This window comes from Ixodes scapularis, unplaced genomic scaffold, assembly GCF_016920785.2.
Source record: "Ixodes scapularis isolate PalLabHiFi unplaced genomic scaffold, ASM1692078v2 ptg000378l_1__unscaffolded, whole genome shotgun sequence".
In the NCBI taxonomy this organism is placed as follows: Eukaryota; Metazoa; Arthropoda; class Arachnida; order Ixodida; family Ixodidae; genus Ixodes; species Ixodes scapularis.
Genome location: NW_024609976.1, coordinates 375,274 through 396,406, shown reverse-complemented (window position 1 = coordinate 396,406; position 21,133 = coordinate 375,274). Strand labels below are relative to the sequence as shown.

The following is a 21,133-nucleotide window of genomic DNA, read 5'->3' as shown; positions in this document are numbered from 1 at the left end:
TAAGTTGACTAATTAACTCTAATCAAATATTAAGTTAAGCAAGTCGGTTAAGCACATTGAACATAAAAAAAACGAGTTGGACAGACGAAATCACCAGTCTCGTCTTCGTGTCCTTGTTCTGGGCGCTTGTTATGTTTACAGGGCACATTTAAATGTCGTGCTAATAAACAATTGCCATAGTTAAACCTGTTTGTTATCTTTACGAATATTGAATGAAACTGGAGGTACTTTGTAAACATTTGGACGGTTTCTACTCGCTCAAAATTTCTGCCAGCAAAATTAATAAGCCTTGCTTGTGCTGTGGGTGCCTAGTAATGTATAGAAGAAATTTATGTGAACTAAAACTATCCCGATCGGCTGCCTCTAATGAGTCGTGGCGCCCAGGGCACCCGACGCTATGTGGTTGGAGAGTGTGGGACACTACCTTTGCCTCCCTTACTCGATTTCCCACTGGCCGGTTTGGGAATCCCGATGGGGCTCAGGGGAAAACAGGCCGGCATGGTGAACTGTTACTGCTTGAATGCGAGTTACGCGCCCTGTTCCCGCCTTCACTGCGTCTCTCGCTGTGGAGAGAAAGGTAAAGAGATTGAGAGAGCAAGAGGAACATTCAAGGGCAGAGGGGTTAGTTTGAACCTTAGCTTCCTCTGAATTTCGAGTCAGAAAAATAAACCACCATGTCACGATAAAAGAAAGAGGAGGAGCGTTTAAGGAATCCTAGCGGCCGTATGAGGAACCACCGCTTTTTTGTATTTTGTTGCAGAAGCGAAAACTGAAACACCCGGCTTCCTCAATAGTTTTCTGTACAGCTTACCCTCCTCTCCTAGTGGGTGGAGAATTAAGAAGCAAGGCGCGCCAGGGGACTGGGAAATGAATCTTAATTCTAAGGCAGGGGTGGGCAAGATGCTTCGAAATTGTATCTTCGATACCGATTCTTGATACCCTCGAAAATTGTATTTGAGATACCGATACAAGATACAGATGCAAAACTAATCTCCGATACAGATACTGAATACTGTATTTTAGATACCTCGATACATCGCTAAAACCTCATCCGAAGTACTTTAAAATGGGTGTATCTTATTGCTTTAGATTAATTAACAAAGGTATTAGTTGAATTCTTGTGTTTGTTATATTGCGTCTTTTTTTCAAACGTTTACACAAACGTACAAACCTCCGTAAAAATATTGCAGCCAAGAGAGCAGCGAGGTATAAAGATACACGCTGTTTCAAATCCACAGAATCTACCAAACCAAAACGTTCTATCTATAATTGAGTTTTAGTCTCCGCAAGTTTTTTTCAGAAACACGGACTATGTGGTGTTAACGAGTTATAGTAGATCGTGTTTTCAGGGAAAGATATTTGTATTGGGAGCTCACGCTGCCACATCGAAGCATGCTCTGAAGCGCGCGCATGGAGTGGTATCGATCCAATGAAAACGATATACTGAAACTCCCTACTGTCGCTGTCGGGGGCTGAAGCTCGAAAAACAAATACAGGCATTGAAAGAATCAGGAGAGCGTGTTGGTTAAACATTCATGAGGAGGATTTAGAACGCAAGTAAGGAGAGGGGACACACATAAATATGAGACAGACATGGCAGTCGGTGTCTGTCTCGTTTTCATATTAGTCCCTTGAGTTTACTTGCGTTCTGAATCCTCAAGAAATGACAGACACTTTTAGATAGACGTACAAGTAGGCAGCAATTTAGCACCATGTTTTGCGTCTTTTCGTTCTGGTCGCTTTATTGTAATATTGTCGCGCAAGAGCTTGCTGCCGTTTTTGCCGCCCTGGCGGTTGAAAAACCCTTCGGTCACGATGGCACCCGTGGGACCGCAGCCTTAAAGGGGTCATGAAACACTTTTCCAACTTTTTCCTGTTTCGCTTTCCTCCTCAACTCATAAATCGCGCATTCCACCAAACAGTTCAAGAAGACAAAAAGAAGGGAGGCCCCTCTCGCTCGGAACCTGGTTTGTGTACCCGGAGAGAGCCATTGTCCCCCTAGAAGATTAGCCCGTCGCTCAAAATTCAGACAAAAGTTTCTCTCCCTACCCCGTTCACCTCTAAGCTGACAGTGCTGTGGAAGCTACGTGCTCCTTGACGCTAGCCACACTTTTGCCACGTGAGCGTGGCAAATGTGGCTGCAGAGAATGGAGTAAGTTGACGAAACGGAGGCGGCTGATTGGTCCGGCAAGCGCGTAGCTTCCACCACAATGTCAGCTTAGGGGTGAAGGGATTAAATGAGGTCCGGCTTCGTGTGACGTCAGTTTGGACCCGACGACGCGCTTTTGGGACCGCGGATGTATCGCAGTGAAAAGGCGGAGAGGTTACGAAGGGGAGGAGGTACGAAATAGTTCGCTGTGTTTTCAAGTTTTCGCACTGAAAGTCAGGCTTTTGGCTTTCTACCTTTTTTCTTTTGGCCCACTGATTGATGTGTGATTACTAAAATCCAAATCTAAAATGATTTATCCCAAGCCAAAAATTGTTTCATGGGCCCTTTAAGCAGAAGCATTTGCTCAAAACGCCGGTCTGAAAGTCCGCCACGATGCGGGCGTAAGATTAGCGACGCGAAGGAGAACAGCCGTTCTACAGGAGCCGAGGAGCACGTTGGGGTGTTGTATCTAATGAAGGCGCTTCTCAGAGAAGGGTACGAGCGGAGCATATCGAATTCAACTCGAGGATCTTGCAGGTAGCTCAGGAACTCAAGTTTGACTTGATCTTCCTGACAACTGGGGCTCGTGCCGCAGTGGGCTTCAAAAGAAAAGAATGCATCACCCGATACGTCAGAGGCTGCAGAGGTTGATGGCGCGCACGCCAAAGGACGCGTGGTATGCTTGGTTGCATTTACAAAGTCAATTACAGCTTCTTTTGTGAGTTGCCGGCCATGCTCGCGGACATCTTGAGGTTCTCGTGACAACCACCGCAACTTAAAGTAAGGGTGAAGAACAGCAGCAACAGTCGCTTCATTTGCACTTGGTTTCATTCGCAGAAGCTCGTCAAATCTGCGAATGAACCCAGATGTAACCGCATCCAAAAGTGGTCTGCAGTAGACGAAGTCCATTCCAGCCTTCTCCCGAAGCTTTGATTTTACGGTAAAAAGTTTTGGCAGCAGCTCTCCGAAGAAGCAATCGGACTGCGCTTGGAGTCGCGTCAGAGCGGAGGCGATGGGCTGCAGGATCTCACAGTACTCGGCAATAAATGCTAAGTCTCTTTCTTGGAATGTCTGCAGATTTAGTCCATCGCAGACATCTCGCAGTTTATCCTTCGAGCGAAGGAGGTCTTTCATTCTGTCATACAATGAATTCCAGCGTGTTACGCATGGCGTCTTCTGAGAATGCCCTAGGATGTCCAAAATAACTTTAGACGACTTGGGTCTTCGAACGCAGTTCCATAGAGCCGAACACTTTGACATGACCGATGTGTTAGCATGTTCAAAGGACGGTGTCGACAAGGCTGCCTTCGCATCTGAAGTTGCCACAAGACTCAGCGTGTGACATGCGCATCGAAGATGACGAGGCAAGTTGATTTCAGCATCGTCCAGGTGTCGGGTTCGACCATAATTTCAAAGGACAAGTCGGCGGCGACATCATCTGCCAGTTAAAAAAGGAACACATTTAGCCGAAATACTTAAAACAGCACTCAAGATTACATGTCTGGAAACATTTTACGGTGAATAACACATATTCATAGAAACTAAAAGAAAAACAGTTGTGCAATAATCAAAAACACTCTCGTTTGCATTAGCTCCAGTGGCTTCATCTTCAATTATTTGTATTGCGTATCAAACGAAGAATTATAAGTATCACAAAAATTAACCAAGTCAGCTGCACCAGACAAGAGGAAAATTAGAATCGGTGCATTACATGACGGATATTTATCACAATTCTCGCATTTGTAATCGCACGTTACCCACTTGGGTTTAGGTTATTGAGACAGACGTAAATCAGTCCTTAAAAAATCTGAAAAAATGTTTGATAATAAGTACAGTATTACCCTTACCCTGGTCAGTAATCTCAGAACAAAAGCCGAACTCCCTGAAGGCTTTGGTGAAGTTGCTGGCGTTGTTTGTGACCGTGGCCACGACCTCCTCCCGCGAGATGTCGAAGGACTGCCTAATGTCTTCCAGCATTTCTGCTATCGTGTCGTACGTGTGGCTTCCAGGAAACATCCTGCAGGCCAGTGCGAGCGACCTCCGAGAAAGGGTGTCAGCATCGATCTAAATAAATATACAAATATTATCATTCATTAGTTACTTGATCATGGTTTTCCACAACTTCTACTTTTTAATACAAAATATGTTATAGGAATGGCCTCAGGCACTTCCGGCGATGCCTTCTAGGTAACGAAGGTGCGGAACACGAAAATTGAAATATAAAAGACACCGGCAGCGCTCCGATACGAACCAGCGTCCCTCAGATTATGAATCCGATGTCTTAAACACTGAACTACTAGGGACTTTTTTACGAATCTCTGACCCTCATACTGTGAATCCGATGTCTTAACCACTGTACTACCGCTCTATGAGGAGACCATATGCTTCGATACACCTTATACGGGGGCGAAGCATAAAATCTACGTGACCTACGCGTTCCACTCCCGCTCGAGCGCTACTTTTGGCAGGGCGTTCTTCCGGAGACGCTGTTTCCAGCAAGCTGATGGAAGCTCTCCAAAATAATGCGTTCACAGTCTGTGTTACCACCGCCTTTGCCACGGTAGTGAAGGAAAGGGACACATTTTGTTTTATTCAAAACACAAAGCGCTTACCCAATGAACTGTGACACCCATGAAGCTACGATGGTGAGTGGACCAGATGTCAGCTGTGGTTGCAACATAGCTTTGACCAGACAACTTCTCTCGCACGTCATCCAGAAACTTTTCCCATTCCTCGTCAATTCGCCGACCTAGGGAGCGTCGCGACATCACACTAGTCCCTGGGCGCAAGCCTAAAATAGAAAAAGAGACAATGTACAATTATAATGCAGTCTGATTTCGCATAGAATTGAAAGCTCACCTGTTGCAAGCTGTATGAAGCCTGGCTCTTTGACTGTCGATAATGAATGCAACCCATGCACAACGAACTTGACGATCAGATCGTCGACTTTAGGCTGAGTCAGTTGACTCCCGGGAGAGCAAAACAGTTTCGTTTGGCGCATTTTGTCAGCAGGGGCGTCGGCCTTTCTCTTGATTGCTTGTTTTCTCCACCCTTCTTTGTACTCATCGAACCTTCTTAGCTCTTGTGGATGCACGCGCTGAAACAAAATAAGTATCGATTAATTATATAGCCGCCACACAAGTAATATCACACAAAGGGTACTTCCGAAAGCTATGCAAATGCACCGTTTTGATACATAAGACAGCACTAAAAAATTAGATACATATAGATACACTCTGTTCGACTCGGTGCATTTCTTGGCATGTTACAAGCAAACAAAAAATCTAATTTATGTTGATTCTGCACCTACCTTTAAGTGAAGCTTGAAATTCGAGGTTGACGAGTAGGCGCCACAGATGGTCGCTTTACAAAACGAACAGGCAGCCTTTACTCTGTCGTCCCTAGATGAAATCACGGTAAAATACTTCCCGTCCAAGATGGCACAGCGAGGAGTATTGTCGTTGTCTGCCATTGCTGGCCCGTCGACGCGGCGGAACAAATAACTTTCAACTCCAAGACTGGGACTGCGAAGTGCGCACCATACAGTCGGAAATATCAAGTGAAGTTCCGCGGAAAAGAAAACCAGGGACAGAGCTTAGCCTGGCCTACTAGCGTTTTGTAGACGGCGCCCTCCTGTCTGGCTCCTGTAGTGCTCTGGGCGGCCGTGCAACCCGGGTTTGCTATAGACACACAAAAAAAAAAGGACAATACCCGTGCAGAGATTGCGAAACCGCTCGACTTTCTTTCGATCGTGTTTCTTTGTTTGTTGTTTTAGCCGCGGACACAAGATTTGCTTACTTGATGTTGTCTTTTGGGAGCCTTCTATGCTCTAGCTTCCCCTGAACAAGAGTGAAAGAAAACGCAGCTTCGATTTAGAAGCGCACTTTTGCAAGTATCGGGTATTTTTACAATACACGATACTTTCAAAAAGTATCTTCGATACCGATACTTCGATACATGTTTTTCTGGCGAGCGATACCAGATACAAGGTACTCAACTGTATCGAAAGATAGTATCGAAGATACATGTATCTTCGATACTGCCCAGCTCTGTTCTAAGGGGTGGGGCCGATGGTCAAAAAGGGTTTGGGTCAAAACAAATGAGAAAAAAACGTACGTTTAGCAAAGCACCTACAGGTTCATGAGGGTGGAATAACCCGCTTTCCTCATGTCATCTCGTTCTTTGTCTTCCAGTTGTTGCGACCGGTTCTGGCGTGGAAGGTGCAGGATACTATATAGGATACTATGACTGAGCTTACCCTGAAGGAATACAGCGGATTCAGCGTAAACCTACCAAATGATAGCTATCGCCGTAAAACGAATTGGAACGAAGTCAAATCAATACAATTTTTATTGTGACTTTTAATGGCTCGACGGACTTGACTTATCGCTTTCGGTCCTGATTACACAGTCCAATGATATATGAGTTGTCGCAGCTGCCGTGGTAGTTCCGGGTATGGGCCGTATGTGCACAGCAGCCATCACTCATCACGGCCGACAAGATTGTTTGCACTCTAAGCACTGTCAACAGTCAGCGACAAATCTTGAGCACTTTTCGAAAACAATACAGAATGCAGGTTTCGATACTCATGCTCGTGCTGGGCCTTTTTAAATCGAAAGGCGCAACGTCATTGCATCAAGAAATGAGGTGGTGCAGCGTTCCCCACTTGAGTAAGTTTAGGAACGACCTGATGTCGTAATTTTTTTATTGACCGTGATATATTATATAAGACGCCTAGTGCATCAGACCTATTGCCGACGAGAAACTACGGCTCCCATCTCTGACGTCACGACCATGATGATCAATCGCCAGCGTCAATTTCCTTCGTTAGTATACAGAGCACGGCGGAAGATTGTAGTCATCAGCTCCTTATATCAAAGCCGCCAACACCGTCGAAGTTGGCAGTCTGTCATTCCTCTTATTTCCTATAATGTAGGTAGGAGTGATCGTACTCAAAATGTCATAGGGCCGTAAAAGGCCATCTAGAACGGCGTGTTTCGCCAAACACATTACGACAACCTCTATGCACCAAGTGTTCGAGTGCGGCTCCAGAACCTGTCTCCAACACTGGGAGGCCCCCAGATAGTCTGGCTAGTCTTCCGTCCACTGCCCCGCCCCTCCCCCCTCGGTGACTGCTGCCGAATGAATGCGCGTGGCGGCGCTGCGAGCTATTGGAGCGCCAAAATGCAGGAATCACAAAGACAAAAAAAACAATCGGCAGAAAATATTGTCAACACAAGTAAATGTCCGCTTCGCGGATGAGTTATTTACATTTCCTGCCGTTCAGAAGCCTTAGCCGGTGTCGACTATGCTGCTCTGTATCTGTTCATTGCTTTGGTGTAAAGTCTGAAAAGGAGCAGGAAGAATAACTGGAGTATGCGTGTTGTTTTCGACACGGCATGGCCCTCACAGTCTAACAAAGGTACATCTGTCTTTGCTAAGAAGCAGAGTAGTCAAAAATGTTTTTCTCACTAAGCTAGTTTGGACTGAAGAATGTAGTGAGAGAGGAAGGTAAAATCTACAACAACACGCCGATTGCGTGCAGCGCCCCCAAGAATTTCATCCTTGGCGCTGAAGGAGACTAGACAGCCTTTATAGGGACCATAGTAGAACAGTTCTTTCGATAAATTGTTTAGGATTGGGTATGCCAAACCAGGGCTGTTTGCGGGTTTAAGCGTGGCTCGCCGCCACTGTAAATGTTCCCAGCGCAAAGCCGGGCAAGATATAGAAGGAAAGCGATATAGAAAAACATTTCAGCACATCTGTGTTCGGCTACAATGCATCATCGCGTGTTGGCGACACTACGCGCTCGAACAAGCGATTGCCATATTTTGTTTTGTCTCAGAATTAAAACGCCAATAGAAATACTACCGCGGTCAAAACTTTTCTCTGGGGTATTACTCCAAAAAGCAAAGTTTGGTTTTCGCCAATATCCTTTCGAAGCAGAGTGCGAAAAATCGCCGATGTCGTGTTCTCGCTATGATTGTAAAGCACTGCACATCAAAAATGCCAGGCAGACGTAGCGTTCGGGTCATTCAAACATCTTGTAACTATGCACGGACATTAGCTCGAGGAAGCTATATGCTTCCATGTCTTGTCGCATTGAATGTCAAGCAGGTGGTTATTTCAAAGGATAATAAAAGCTACAATAGAAGTAATGTGCCTAGTATGGTACTGCTTTATTTATTTTGATGATGCTCAGTAAAAATGCTTACTTTTTATGACTTTCTAAATATGCCCGTCCGGTCATTCCTCTACTACTAGAGGCCGAGATATGAAATTGAAAGGGTTTGTTCAAACTCTGGATTACAGCCCCTGGAAAACATTTGACACCTCGGATGGCGTTTTATTTTCGCGTGCTATCATTTTCAATATTCCAAAATACGAAACCAACTGCGGAGCCAGGTCGTCCCACGCGTGATGGATCGCTTCAAAGTTAGGAACACCATCGGTCGAGTTGGCACTTCCCTCTAAAAGCGGCTTTTTTACTTCCGTCTTGGGTTTGCGGGCAGTATTAAACTTAGCAGCTGAATTCATCGTAAAAAATAGATGTACATATTGAACATATTAGTTTCTATATCAAATGCATGCTAGAAATGTGTCGGAGGTAACGTCCACAGGGGCTAGAGAAATAAAGACGCACGACCGTTCAGCATAAGCAACCACACAATAGCAAATTCAGCGGGGAATTGTCTCCTTTTTAACAACCTTGCTCACTCAATGTGCCAGGCTACGCTACTATATGTCCAAAAAGCAAGCACCATCCAGCCCGACAAGCGGTGTATTAAAAAGGATATCGCGTGTGTGGAATGATCCCCCTGATCACCTATCTTTCGCGGCGGACCCGCGAACGGTATCGGGCAGAATATTGCCGCGCGCGCAGCTGGCCAAGGAGGCAGCGCGCGCGCGTCCTAACGGTCATGGTACCTGCCTCCCACGCGAAAAGCAAGGGTTCGATTCCTGGGAGCGACGCATCTTTTGTTATTCCTGAAATTTAGTTTTCTCGTAAATTCGGGAATCCTCTTGCGTGTTCGAGGCCCAAATGTTCTACGCGTCGAACATTCTTCGCCGATTATTCCAAAAGCTTACGCGGATGTACGTACATAAGGGCTCCGCGTGGTGAAGCGGAGTCAGTCTCGCCCGAGCGTTCGACTCTGCTGTTACGCCCACTTCGACGCCCGTGACGCTGTTATTATTTTTTGTACCCTTTTATTTTTGGCACAAGTTTGCCACATTAAACGTTTATTTCTTTTTCTTTATTTATTGTTTTTTCGGTCACCACCCGTGACAATATTCCTGTGTGAGCTGGTAAGACTGACATTACCGCTCCCCTAAAAATATCCCACGCGTCAATAGTCTGACGAATTCTGAACTATAAATATGTCTGAAGAGGTAACGCTGTTCTTTCCTCGCGTTTCCTGGTGCTATTGAAGCACCAGTCGATTCCCTCCCTTTCAACACCCGACCGCTCTCCCTCCGCGTTGCTTCCAGGAGCTGATCACGTTTTAAGACAGAGACGGATGTTTGGTCCAAAGGGCACGTAGCTTCTACTGGACTCTCAGCTGACGGGTGGACTGAGTGTAATTTATAGAACAAGCTGCAGGACGTCCGGTATATACTAACAACACACAAGATGCACCACAACGCTCACACCCAGTATGTTTTCGTCTATTACGTTTGAGGGCGATGAAGCGGAGCAGCCGGAATAAATACTGCTTTTTTTTCAGACCCAGTTGAAGCAGTAAAAGCAGCCGGATTTCTAACCAATGCGTTTTTATCTTGTAAAGATGTCATCATGAGTCTCAACATCAAGTCTTCAATCATTCAAGTTAGTCAACTGGACGTAATCCCACAACTAACATAATTCGGCGGTTATGTCACGTTTCGATAAAATGGACCATTTTCGAAAATAGTTGCTTCAGTAGGTTTTGGTGTAAAATCACGTGAAATCACGGGCACTCCATCGTCGAAGAGAGCTAGATCCTGATGACTCCATTGAGTTGCGGAGACTTATATTTGGCTTTCAATACGTGCTGTACTATTTTTTTTTTAATCATGTAATTTGCTTTAACTGCACCACCCATCCCAACATTTTCTCCGTCCACCCACATGACCGTCCGCGTATTTCCTGGTATATTTAGCGGAAACATTGAATTTCTGTTTAGGGCACATGACATCATTTGATGCCACATGACAGGGCGTAGGTGATCGTTACACTAATTAAGTTTCTCCAGTATAATGGGCGGGTAAATTGTTTTCACGTCATGTGACGTTACGCGACCGGTACCGTAATTAACTTTCCAAGCGGTATTTAGCGGAAAGTCTGATATCACCTGACCTAAACACCAATATTCAGTTTTTCCGCTAAGTTTGGCTGGGTAATCAATGTATAGTAGCCTAAATACCTTCAGTTCTCCCGCTAAACTTAGCGGCGAAATTGACGTCGCTTAACCGGAATACATCGGACACGTACAGAGATGCGAATTCTCCGCTAAATCTGGTAGGAAAATTGACATCACGTGATCTGTGAACAACTTCAGTTTCCCCGCTGAATTTGGACGGTAAATTTATATAAATAGAGGTTATTTAATTTTTGAAACAACAGCTTAATGTCTTTCATAATGTAATAAACAATAGCACCTTCAATACTGCGTTTCATGACGGATGGAAATTTGAGGATGAAGGTTGGTGCCAATTCGTTTGCTCCAAAGCTCTTCCCAGGAATCTTCAACTCTCTCCTTCATAACGCGCACATTGTTTCATCCTGGGAATCGTTGAGTTCCTTTTTCTGGCGCACAAGGTGCTTGTGAAATACTTGGTTGATATAATATGGAACCATCTTTTTTTTTAGTTCAGGTCACCGAACACCACGAAAAATAGCTTGAGACATAGTAACTTTGGAGCTAGGGGACAAAAAGGAACAGAAAGACACGAAATTCCGAGCACAGCTAAAGATTTATTTATCAGAACACCTCCTTAATTATCTGTTTTGAAAAAAAAAATATTTAGCTGTGTTCGGAGCTTCGTGTCTGTCCGTCCCTTTTTGTCTCCGAGCACGAGGGTCACTATATCTATACTTTACCAGCTCGCCTACTTACTTGCATTAACTTCCGCTTATTTTGATAGGCGCTACTGTCACGAAGAGCCTAATGAGAGCAGGCGAGACCCCAGAGTCGCATATCTGCAATCGGCAGCCCATGAGATCGCCGTATTAGCAAATAAGATTGGTGAAGTACGGATCAGAACGTGAATATAGTTAACACAATAAGCGATGTGTTTTTAACTCTTTTCTGCCCAAAGCTTTACTTAAACTATTCGAGACTTGCAAACCCTGACGTGCTTCAGAAACACAATGATGGACATCTCGTGTCAAAAAAAAAACAATGACTATTTTTACACATGTATTTGAATTATTACTCGTTATAAAGATTAGGGGAGGGGGGGGGGGGTGCTGCACTACAACAGGCCGAACGACTGAGAGCAAGTGCGACCTCAAATAAGGCACAGGTGTATTTCGAATTAATTTCGTGCACTCTAAAAAAAAGTAGCCATTTTTTTTTTTTTTTTAGCAGTTTTGAGGCTTGTTTTGCACGCCGTCATACCGCAAATCCACCATATGCTTTAGTTTTAAAGGACGAGACGCCTGTTGTGAAGACTTCGATTGAGCCTGCTGCGAAGACCAGGTGTCCTCGCCGTTGCGGCCGAGGACGCGAAAATTATTGAGGAGCGCGTGCTACGGAGGAAAATTATTATTACTTGAGTTGTTGCTCTTGGGCAACATCTGTCACCAAAGTGTTAACCTCTTGGTTTTCATGAACCTTTTCTGCGCGAGCGCCGCCATATTTAATAGCCAAACTTTCGGTATCTGGTTGAAAATCGTTTTGCTCTCGCCAGCCCAGTGGGAAAAGCACTTGTCAATCGTGACTGCCTATCATTCTTGCTTCGCTTTTTTATACTTTTTAGTTGTTCCATAGTGCAATATTGCAATGTTTTTTTTTTTTTTTTTTTCAATTTGTTCTCCGGCTTCTCATTTACGTGATTCGAAAAGCCAGTAAACGAAAGATGTACATCAAGGGCAGAGGGGTTAATTTGAACCTTAGCTTCCTCTGAATTTCGCGTCAGAGAAATAAACCATCATGTCACGGTAAAAGAAAGAAGAGGAGCGTTTAAGGAATCCTAGCGGCCGCATGAGGAACCACCGCTTTTTTGTATTTTGTGGCAGAAGCGAAAACTGAAACACCCGGCTTCCTCCATAGTTTTCTGTACAGCTTACCTTCCTCTTCTAGTGGGTGGAGAATTAAGAAGCAAGGCGCGCCAGGGGACCGGGAAATGAATCTTAATTCTAAGGGGTAGGGCCGATGGTCAAAAAGGGTTTTGGTCAAAACAAATGAAAGAAAAACGGACGTTTAGCAAAGCGCTTGCGGATTCATGAGTCTGGAATAACCCGCTTTCCTTATGTCCTCTCGTTCTTTCTCCCCCAGTTGTTGTGACCGGTTCTGGCGTGGAAGGCGCAGACTTCATCCTATAGAGGATACTGTGACTGAGCTCACCTGAGGTCATCTCCGCCATTCTCTATACACTTAGCTCCGTTTCAACGGCGCGAAGGGGATAAAATTAAAAAGAATGACAAGATAGAGTGAGTTGCCAATAGAAATACCCAGGTTGTTGAGGCAGTCAAAGTGATGTTTTCCCAGAGCTTATACGGTCAGTGCAAGAACCATGCCCCTTGCCGTAGAGGGCTTTATCTAGTAATCATTGCGCAAAAATTGGGCGGCTGGGTTTTAATAGCGTTTTGAAATAAACGATTGAATTGTGTCTGCTGCGAATGTTTTACAACGTGTAGGCCGTCTTTCCGAAATTGCTTTCATTTCCTAGATAAACATACTGAGATAATGTCGCGCGCATAATGTTGCCGATTATTGCTCTTCACGCGACGTGGTAGCGTAACGGAAAACTGGTTTTCGAATAAATGTGCGCGAAATTTTTAGCATATCAAACCCTGAAAGAATACAGCGGATTCACCGCTAAACCTACCAAATGACAGCTATCGCCGTAAAACGAATTGGAACGAAGTCAAATAAATATAATCTTTACTGTGACGTTTATTCGCTCGACTGGCTTGAATTATCGCTTTTGGTCCTGATTACACAGTGCAATGATATATGAGTTGTCGTTGCTGCCGTGGTAGTTCCGGGTATGGGCCGTATGTGCACAGCAGCCATCACTCAGGACAGCCGACAAGATCGCTTGCACTCTAAGCACTGTCAACAGTCAGCGACAAATCTTGAGCACTTTGTGGAAAACAATACAGAATGCAGGTTTCGATACTCATGCTCGTGGTGGGTCTTTTAAAAGCGAAAGGCGCAACGTCATTGCATCAAGAAATGAGGTGGTGCAGCGTTCCCCCCATGAGTAAGTTTAGGAACGACCTGATGTCGTAATTTTTTTTATTGTTTTGATATATTAACTTAGATGCCTCGTGTATCAGACCTATTAACGACGAGAAACTACGGTTCCTATCTCTGAAGTCACGACCGTAATTATCAATCGCCAGCGTAATTTCCTTCGTTAGTATACAGAGCACGGCGGAAGATAGTAGTCATCGGGTCCTTATATCGAAGCCGCCAACGCCGTCGAAGTTGGCTGCCTGTCATTCCTCTTATTTCCTATAATGTAGATAGAAGTGATCGTACTCAAAATGTCTTAGTGATATTTTGGACAATCGTAAAAGGCCACCTAGAGCGGCGTGTTTCGCCAAATATATCGCGACAACCTCTATGTACTGACTAAGTGTTCGATTGCAGCTCCAGAACCTGTCTCCAACACTTATAATATTTGTCTCCAACACCTATAATACAGCCTTATATTTTATTTGCTTTGAGAGCTATGGTCCCCAGATAGTCTGGCTAGTCTTCCGTCCACTGCCCCGCCCCTCCCCCCTCGGTGACTGCTCCGGAATAAATGCGCCTGGCGGCGCTGCGAGCTATCGGCGCGCCAAAATGCTGTAATAACCAAGTAAAAAAAAAATCTGCAGGATATATTAATGACACAAGAAATGTGCGCTTCGCCGATGAGTTATTTACACTTCCTACCCTCCAGAAGCCTTAGCCGGCGTCGACTATGCTGCTCTGTATCTGTTCATTGCATTGGTGTGAAGTCTGAAAAGGAGCAGGATGAATAACTGGAGTATGCGTGTTGTTTTCGACACGACACGACCCTCACAGTCTGACAAAGGTACTTCTGCCTTTGCTAAGAAGCAGAGTAGTCAAAAGTAGTTTTCTCACTAAGCTAGTTTGGACTGAAGAATGTAGTGAGAGAGAAAGGTAGACTCTACATAAACACGCCGATTGCGTGCAGCGCCCTTTCGAATTTCATATTTGGCTCTGGAGGAGACTAAACAGCCTTTATAGGGACCATAGCAGAACAGTTCCTTCGATAAATTTTTAGGATTAGAGATGCCAAACCAGGGCTGTTCGCGTGTTTAAGCGTGGCTCGCCGCTACTGTAAATGTTTCAAGCCCAAAGCCGGGCAAGTTATAGAAGGAAAGCGATATAGAAAAACATTTCAGCACATCTGTGTTTGGCTACAATGCGTCATCGCGTGTTGGCGACACTACGCGCTCGAACAAGCGATTGCCATATTTTTTTTTGTTTGCTTTTTGTCTCGGAATTAAAACGCCAAAAGAAATACTACCGCGGTGGAAACTTTTCTTTGGGGTATTAATCCAAAAAGCAAAGTTTGGTTTTCGCCAATATCCTTTCGAAGCAGAATGCGAAAAATCGCCGATGTCGTGTTCACGCTATGATTGTAATGCACTGTACATCGAAAATGCTAGGCAGACGTAGCATTCGGGCCATTCATAGACCTTGTAAATATGCACTGATATTAGCTCGAGGAAGCATTATGCTTCCAGGTATTTGCCGCACTGAAGGTCAAGGTGACGGTTATTTCCACAGATAATAAAGGCTACGACAGAAGTTGTGTGCCTAGTTTTGTACTGCTTTATTTATTTTGACGATGCTCATTTGAAATGCTTACTTTTTATGACTTTCTAAATATGCCCGTCCGGTCACTCCTGGTGTATTATCTCTACTACTAGAGGCCGAGAGATGAAATTGAAAGGGTTTCTTCAAACTCTGGATTACAGGCCCTGGAAAACATTTGACACCTCGGATGGCGTTTGATTTTCGCGTGCTATCATTCCCAATATTCCAAAATACGAAACCAACTGCCGAGCCAAGTCGTTCCACGAGTGATGGATCGCTTCAAAGTTAGGAACACCATTGGTCGAGTTGGCACTTCCCTCTAAAAGGGACTTTTTTACTTCCGTCTTGGGTTTGTGGGCAGTATTAAACTTAGCAGCTGAATTCATTGTAAAAAATAGATGTACATATTGAACATATTAGTTTCTATATCAAATGCATGCTAGAAATGTGTCGCAGGTAACGTTCACAAGGGCTAGAGAAACAAAGACGCGCGAGCGTTCACTATAAGCAGCCACACAAAAGCGAAGCGAACGCGCGCAGCGCCGGTAGCGGAGGAGCTGGCGTTCGACAGTGAGGCGCGTTCCGCAGCCTGCGGCGCCTTTTCGCATGCCACGGTGTGGCGGCGGAAGCGCGCACGGACGAAACTTTTGGTTTTTGAGCCGATACGCTGAGGGTAACTTTGCATGAGTGCTGGGGCAGAAGGGCATTTAGTCTTTCTCCACTTCTTATATATTCAGTTTGGGTCGTTATTACCGGTAATTTGTCTAGTGGCGGCCGAAAACGGAGTTGAAGCAATTTTCCGTAAAGCAAGACGGCCGCCACCATAATTACTCTGAGTGGGAAATTTATTTCGTTCGTCGCTGCAAACGTAGGACTACTGGAACGATGATATTTGGAAATGAGTGAGATGCTCACTAAGTTTGTGCGCGAAGTGTGCCAAGCTTCATTAAGACAGCAGGTGTGAAAGTTATGTTTCTAACAAATGAAGAAATTTTGAATCCAATATTGGATTCAAAATGTTGTGTTATAGCGGGCTGTGAAAAGTGCAGATTTGGGCACACAGGCGCTTGGACTTGAGAGTAAGATGACGGAGCTCTTATTATACCAAAAAGAGGAGGCAAGGGAAACCACGTGGAAATTTGGTTTGGGTGGCGTAACTCAATGGGAACCGGTTTTGACCATGAGAGGGCTGTCAGGAGAATACCACTGGTCGTGGGAGGTGGAGACTTTACAGGTAGGAAGAGACTGGTGGACTGTACATCCAATTGAAGCAACTTTACGAAAGGTGGTTCCAAAGACGAGAAAACAAAGTTATCGACCAACACACGGTTTGGCCGTCGAGGGCTTTTGCGGTCAGCTGTTGTGTAATAACCTGTTCTGCGAGGTGCTGATTTTCGGCGCACATGTACTTTGACATGACCGTAACTTGACACAACACTTGTTATACCAAAAAGAGTTGACATGGCGAAACCAGGTGGAAATTTAGTTTAGGCAGCGTAATTGAATGGTAACTGGTTTTGACCGCCAAATGCTGTCAAGATAATACCACTCATCGCGGGAGGTGCACACTTTACAGGTAAGAAGGGACCAGTAGGCGGTACTTCCAGGTCGAAGCACTTTGCGATAGGTGGCTCTGAAGCCGAAAAGAAAAAAAAGTTTCTCTACAGAACTCGGCGCGTCAGCGTTTCCACATCCAAAAGGAGGCTGATCAAGAAAGAAAGCACACCACATAAACTTCCATACTCAAACGTCGATTCTCTAGTGATTCCGAGCTCCTTGTTGTTTTTTTAGATTCATATTTGTCACTTTTTTTACTGTTCGAATCTTTCTTCGTGAAGTACAGATTGCGTGCCATACTTGTCCGGAAATATCATTGACACATACGATGGGGACGAAACTTCTTTGGAGGGCATTCCTCCAACGAAATTGGCAGTGCATACCCCCGAGTGTAGGATGGCATTTCAGTTCGTCCCATCGGCGCTAACACATCTAGGCGTTACTGGTACGAAAACAAACGAAGAGCGCATAGCGGAAGAGTAGAATATGTCCGCCGTGCCGACACAGTGCAAGACATGATCGGGAGACCCAATTTCTCGCGTTGTACGGCACGGGTCCATCGTTGTCGCTGTCCCACAAAACATCGTCGAGGTGAAAAACTGTGAAACTTTGCCCCCACGAGATACGACGCATAACTATTGAAGCTCTTAATCACGCAGCACAGGCAGCACTTCATGCTGTGAACCCAGCGCAACCGCACCGCTCCGACTTCAATGCGTACCAACGTACGCGGCGTGGTTTTGGTTCGTTTTTTCTGAGGTTCTCACTGCCTACCTTCGGTACCGGCCGCGCAGCGGCGCGCCAGTCGCGTCGCACGGAGTGTATATGTCCAAAAATCAAGCACCAGCCATCCGGAAAAGTGGTGTATTAAAACGCATATCACGTGTGTGGAATGCTCCGCTCGATCACCTATCTTTTGCGGCGGACCCGCGAACGATATCGGGCAGAATATTTTTGTGTGATCTGGCGGGATTCTCAGCTTACGGGTGGACTGAGTGTAATTTATAGAACGAGCTGCAGGACGTCAGGGATATACTAACAACATACAAAATGCACCACAGCACTCACACCCAGTATGTCTTCGTCTATTACATTGGAGGGTGATGAACCCGAACAACCTGAATAAATACTGCTTTTTTTCAGACCCAGTTGAAAGAGTAAAAGCAGCCAGATTCGTAACCAATGCGTTTTTATCTTGTAAAGATGTCATCATGAAACTCAACATCAAGTCTTCAATCTTTCAGGTTAGTCAACTGACGTAATCCCACAACTAACATAATTCCGCGATTACGTCGCGTACCGATAAAATGGACAATTTTCGAAAATTGTTGCTTCAGTACGTTTTGGTGTAAAATCACGTGAAATCACGGGCACTCCATCGACCAAGAAAGCTAGATGCTGCTGACTCCATTGAGTAGCGGAGACCTATTTTTGGCTCCCAACACGGGTTGTACCACATTTTGTTTTTGGTTTAGATCCTGCAATTTGCTTTAGCAGCACCTCCCATCCCTACATTTTGTCCGTCCACCCGTATAGCCGTCCGCGTATTTCCTGGTATCTTTAGCGGGAACATTGAATTTCTGTTTAGGGCACATGACATCATTTGATGCCACATGACTGGACGTAGGTGATCGTTACACTAATTAAGTTTCTCCAGTATAATGGGCGGGTAAATGGTTTTCACGTCATGTGACGTTTCGTGACCGGTACCGCAATTAACTTTTCAAGCGGTATTTAGCGGAAAGTCTAATATCACCTGACCTAAACACCAATATTCAGTTTTTCCGCTAACTTTGGCTGGGAAATCAATCTATAGTAGCCTAAATACCTTCAGTTGTCCCGCTAAACTTAGCGGCGAAATTGACGTCGCTTAACCTGAATACATCGGACACGTACAGAGATGCGAATTCTCCGCTAAATCTGGTAGGAAAATTGGCGTCATGTGATCTGTGAAGAAGTTCAGTTTCCCCGCTGAATTTGGACGGGAAGTTTATGTAAAGAGAGGTTATTTAATTTTTGAAACGACAGCTTAATATCTTTGATAATGTAATAAACAATAGCACCTTCAATACTGCGTTTCATGACTGATAGAAATTTGAGGATGAAGGTTGCTGCCAATTTGTTTGCTCCAGAGCTCTTCCCTAGATTTTTGTACCGTCTCCTTCATAACGCGCACATTGTTTCATCCTGGGAATCCTTGAGTCCCGTTTTCTGGCGCACAAGGTGTTTGTGAAATACTTGGTTGGTATAATATGGAACATTTTTTTTTAGTTCAGGTCACCGAACGACCACGAAAAATAGCTTATTTGAGACATAGTAACTTTGGAGCTGGGGGACAAAAAGGAACGGGCAGACACGAAATTCCGAGCACAGCTAAATATTAATTATTCAGAACACCTCCTTAAATAGGTGCTTTGAAAAAATAATATATTTAGTTGTGTTCGGAGTTTCGTGTCTGTCCGTCCCTTTTTGTCTCCGAGCACGAGTGTCACTATGTCTATCCTTAACTAGCTCGCCTACTTACTTGCATTAACTTCGGCTTATTTAGATAGGCACAACTGTCACGAAGAGCCTATGGAGAGCAGGGCGAGTCCCCAGAGTCTCATATCTTCAATTGGCAGCCAATGAGATCGCCGTATTAGCGGATAAGGTTGCTGAAGTACGGATCAGAACGTGAATAGAGTTAACACAATCAGTGATGTGTTTTTTTAACTCTTTTCTGCCCAAAGCTTTTCTTAAACTACTTGAGACTTGCAAACCCTGACGTGCTTCGAGAACACAATGACGGAAATCTCGTGACAGAAAAACAATGCCTAATTGGACACATGTATTTGAATTATTAATCGTTTTAAAGATGGGGGGGGGGGTGCAGCACAACTACATGTCGAACTACTGAGAGCAAGTGCGACCTCAAGGAAGGTACAGGTGTATTTCGAATTAATTTCGCGCACTATAAAATAATGTAGCCAGATTTGTTTTTTCTTTTTGCAGTATTGAGGCCCACCAATGCACGCCGTCATAACGCAAATCCACCATATGCTTTAGTTTTAATGGACGAGATGCCTGTTGTGAAGACTTCGATTGAGCGTACTGCTAAGACCAGGTGTCCCCGCCGTTGCGGCCGAGGACGCGAAATTTATTGAGGAGCGCGTGCTACGGAGGAAAATTATTATTACTTGAGTTGTTGCTCTTGGGCAACATCTGTCACCAAAGTTTCATGGTTTTCATGGACCGGTTTTTATGAACCTTTTCTCTCGGTTTTTATGAACCTTTTCTGCACGAGCGCCGCCATATTTAATCGCCAAATTTTGGGTATCTGGTTGAAAATCGTTGTGCTCTCGCCAGCCCAGTGGGAAAGGCACTTGTCAATCGTGACTGCCTATCATTCTCGTTTCACTTTTTTTCGTGCTTTTTAGTTGTTCCATAGTGCAATAATGCAATTTTGTTTTGTTTTGTGTTTTTCAATTCGTTTTCTGGCTCGTCATCTACGTGATTCGAAAAGGCAGTAAACAAAAGATGTATATTAAATACAATGAAAAAAATCTGGAGTGGCCACGTTTCCGCGAAGTACATTCAGCATGTTGTTTTCACACTCCAGAGGATAATATCGCATAACTTTTTTAGATCTAAGCATATGTTGAGACATCGTCATTCGTCTAGTTTCCTCCATAGATTGTAGCAATTTGTTCTCTCACGTGCTTTAAAAGAAAGGAGATAATTCAGATTTCTTAGACTCTTGGTAGAGCAGTCCCGTACCTAAGACGCAAACTTTTCTTCGCTAAACGTTTTGCACAAAAAGAAAGAAAGGGTTGGCGTGCATGGCTCATTTTAAAAGGTGGTCTAAATGCAAGCATATACAAGATAATTAACTTTAATTAAGTGAAGTTGCTTAGTGTTGGCCTGAAGAGTAATTTGTGAAGAATAAAAATTACTCAAATAGAAAGTAAATGAGTAAACTATTAACTACCGTAAAGAGTAGCCAATTAGTTTTTGAGTTCACTTTTGTATTTCTATGGTAAAAAGAAAGTACATAGGTTTTGATCCTTTGGATAAATCTGGCTACCTATATATAAAGCCCCTTTATGGCTTATGTTTTCAGCAAAATTACTAAACCTGGTTTTGAGTGCTTTGTTGTTCCGTGATATTTGTACTTTTCTCAATGACGTACTGCGGATGTATCATTTTTACGTCAAGGTTTTGCACTGCTTGAGCTTGTTTTTTTTTTTCAGACCGCGTTTTCTAGTTTATAATTTCTTTTATGTTCAAAGGTTGGGGGAATTCTGTCCCTTCTTGCCGGAAAGGTTCTTTTAAAAAACACAGGGAAAAGTGCCTTACATGTGTTTCAGGTGTCATCTACAAGATCTCCGTCGATTGTGGTTTGTGCTCTACAGGTCAGACGAAGCGTTATCTTAATGATAGACTAGACGAACAAAAACGATGC

General features: G+C 44.4%; 1 pseudogene; it reads right to left on the bottom strand.

Annotated features, from left to right (window-relative positions):
• Positions 1–1,604: 1,604 nt before the first annotated feature.
• Positions 1,605–5,150, bottom strand: LOC120849167 (annotated as a pseudogene).
• Between the last annotated feature and the right edge of the window lie 15,983 nt (positions 5,151–21,133).